Source organism: Lissotriton vulgaris, chromosome 10 (assembly GCF_964263255.1).
Source record: "Lissotriton vulgaris chromosome 10, aLisVul1.2, whole genome shotgun sequence".
Taxonomy (NCBI): Eukaryota; Metazoa; Chordata; class Amphibia; order Caudata; family Salamandridae; genus Lissotriton; species Lissotriton vulgaris.
In genome coordinates, this window is record NC_141698.1 from 125,562,816 (window position 1) to 125,566,657 (window position 3,842).

Below are 3,842 nucleotides of genomic sequence, written 5' to 3' on the forward strand. Positions count from 1 at the left end.
AATGATAAACAAGTTTAAAGCATGAAAAAACAAAGGTTAAGAAAAAGGGGGGAATCTGCAAATAATAAACAAGGTTAAAGCAAATAAATACGACAGCTGAGAAATGAGGTATTTGAAAATAAAAAGCAAGGTTAAAGCAAAAAATGAAGGTTAAGAGTAAGTGGTGCTCTGAAAAGTAAAGGTTAGAAGATGAACAGCACTGGTGAGAATGTGCAGCACAGGGCAGCTGGCCTGGGGACCTGCTCAATGGGGCCGCACCGTGACCTCCATTAAGTAGTTTACCTGGGAGGGGAGGCTGGGCGGGGTGAATGGAAGGCAGAAAGCGGGTGGTGAGGCACTAGGGAGTGTGGGACAGGGTTTGTGGAGGGAAAATTAGGTTAAGACAATGAAAAACAAAGGCTGAACACAGGGGTAATGTGAAAATTAAGAAAAATGTTAAAGCAAAGAAATACAACAGCTGAGAAAGGGGGAATCTGGAAGCAAGGAAAAACGTAAGTTAAGAGTAAGCAGGAATCTGAAAATGAACAACAAGGATTAAGAAATAAAAACAAAAGCTGAGAAAAAGTGGGGAATCTGAAAGTGAAAAACAAAGTTAAAGCAAAAAAACAAAGGTTAAGAAACTTGATGTAATGTTAACTCCCATCGCTTCTCAGTTGGAAAACTGAAGGTCCATCGGAAGAGGAATGGTAAGAGGGTTGGCTCAAAATGCTGCATCAGTAGCAAAATTACACAATAGAAAGATGCGGCCCACAGGCTCCTAACACTGCCTTATCTAAGTGGAGTTCAAGCTTTCCCTAAAGCCCACTTCCTGTTCACTTTGCCTTTGAGTGCAACTGAATGTATATCACTTGCAGGCCAGAACACTTCACTGCTGGAAGAGTCCATCTGCATTTCCAAAATTCCTGTTTAAACCTAAATAGAAGCTTAGAAAAGACCCCTTTACTATAGGTTCAACATGTCCGATCACCTGGTTTTTTAGATATCTAAAGCTGATTCCCAGCTCCCCGGCAGTTGAGTTACCTAAGATGGCTCGTGTGGTGTGGGTATCCCACTGTTATATTTCATATCAGTACCCTGATATAGGTCCAGGGAACATCGTACACTTTCCCTACATCATCTCCCCGTCATTTCATATGAACGAGCCTTATAAGGACATAACTCAAAATAAGGACAGAATGCCTTGTATGGACATAACGCCTTATAAGGACTGCAGCCTTTTATGGACTAAATCTTTCACCTAGTTCCTTGCTGAGAGTGAGCTTTTCAGGTAGGCAAATATGAAAAGTTGGGTAAAGAATACATTAGGAAATCCTGGGATTCACCATAACGATTTCTATGCCGGAGTGGGGTTCGAGAAGTGTTTCTTAGTGGTACCAACTGCAAGAATGCTTTAAGCGGTTCTCTCATGTGCCAAGATATCGTTTTCCATGGGGCCTGTAATGGTCCAGTTTCAAATCTGTCTTGCCACATGAAAGGAACTCTAGCTGATGTGATCACGCCAGCGTTTGAGTTACTTTTGAATGGGAGTTACTTGATGCTGAGCGATCAAGGTTGTTGTGGGATGCTCCCTGACATTGCCTTTCTGGTCACCGTGAACACCAGGGTTACTTGCTGTATGCAATAATTGTTTCCTCCGACAAATACGGTCAGGGAGGCGCCAGTATCGCCTTCACTGAATGTTTCTGTTATACAGTTTGATGCTTTGAGCAGAATGAAAGCCATGCATTTGCAGCGAACCGTGCCGTTAACCTCCGCTCGAGAAACCTTTGGATTTCAATTCGAAAGGACCTCGACAGAGATACAGGCACTAATATGTACTAACTGCCCCGACATTTTGTAGAAATGGTGGGTCGTATCATGAATATGTAAGATACAAGCGGTGCTGTACACCTATTTAAGACCATAGGGTCAGGATTCCGTAACACCTTCCAGACCATCCTCAAATTATTCCTAACTTTATAAACTTCGTATTTGGAAGAATTTTATGGGGTCTACCTCTGATCCTGCTTGCTATTATTGCTGGAATCCTGATAGTCATTTACCTGCTATGCAATGGACAGACCATCCGCCAGTGAGATTGCAAAAGCTCTCCTGGAAAGATATTCACGTGAGCACATGGTACAACATCTGGGTGCACCTCACCTTCGAGAACTAAGTGCTTCTTGGTTCCTGTTATTCAGACCACTCTTCGAAAACTGCATCATACCTGTTTTCTGATGCCTGTTTTGCGGAGGGGAATGCGAGTTGGACATCTGTCTGACATCTCTACAGAGACGCCAATGGACTTACACTCCAGGCTGGAACCACTGCGGTCCCATGCTCATTTCTGTCCTCAGCGTATTCCTATCTTAACACATGCATTCCTTCAGGATCCGCAGGTGCCCTTAACTGAGTTGGATTTCAGCTCAACCCTTGGTACCGAGGTATTCACTACAGCACCGGCTGCCTCTCCAACAGCTGTTGGCAGTACTGAGTATCATCTATGCACTCTTGACGGGCTATGCGAGGTATGTTTCTCCCCTACGGCAGCAGGCAGCGACCATGTTATGTCTCCCAGCCAGGACAGATAATCTGAATCTGACTCAGAGTCTGCTGGGAACTAATTCAGTTTTTCTTTCCTCTTTTTCTCAAAATAACTTTTTTCAAATTGACACTTTAGATAACAAAAGCATGACCTTCTAAGTACACTTGCAGTAGTTCAACTTTTGTGTTCGAACTCATTTAGAACTGTAATTTGCAGAACTTTACTACAATGTCAAACATTTTTCCTTGTCTTTTAAACGGTTTTTAAAAGATTTTTTTGAATATTTTTAGAAACATTTTAAATGAATGCTTAATAGTTTTATGCACTGACACCGTTATAAATGTGTATCTCAAATGTGTATTATTATTGTTACGTATTAGGTGGAGTGGATGTTATATTTCATATCAGTACCCTGATATAGGTCCAGGGAACATCGTGCACTTTCCCTACATCATCTACCCATCATTTCATATGAACAAGCCTTAAAAGGACATAACTCCAAATAAGTACAGAATAATATTTTTAGAAACATTTAAAATGAATGCTTAATAGTTTTATGCACTGACACCGTTATAAATGTGTATCTCAAATGTGTATTATTATTGTTAAGTATTAGGTGGAGTGGATGTTATATTTCATATCAGTACCCTGATATATGTCCAGGGAACATCGTACACTTTCCCTACATCATCTACCCATCATTTCATATGAACAAGCCTTAAAACGACATAACTCCAAATAAGTACAGAATGCCTTGTAAGGACATAACGCCTTATAAGGACTTCAGCCTCTTATGGACTAAATCTTTCACCTAGTTCCATGCTGAGGGTGGGTTTTTCCCAATCGATATTGCTAAGACATCATCCTTAGCACATATGAATAATTTATGAGTACACTCTCCAGGAGGTATACTTCACCGCTCCCATCGACGCACAAGGTTTCATCCCCAACGTCATCCTCATACTGAACAATGGTTAACACATGCACATAGACTGTTTAAATACAGCACCTCTTGCTATCAGTAGTCAGGAGGGAACTGAGACTTCAAGGCCGACACACTGACCAGAGATGCTGAGGCTCCGGCATGCCATCGCTCCAGCTGACAATGGTCTGATTATCCCTTGTGGGGTGTCCAACTCAAGTCCAGGACGAAGTCCCACACTCTCACTATTCAGGTATGGGGTTTCGTTTAAATCCTAGTGGGATTCTTGGCTCTTAGACTCTTAGACTTAGGCTCTTTCGCACCTACTCACCAGCTATGTACATTTAGGTACATCTAGACAGGCATCTTAGGAGTACGCACTTTATTTTATAAATG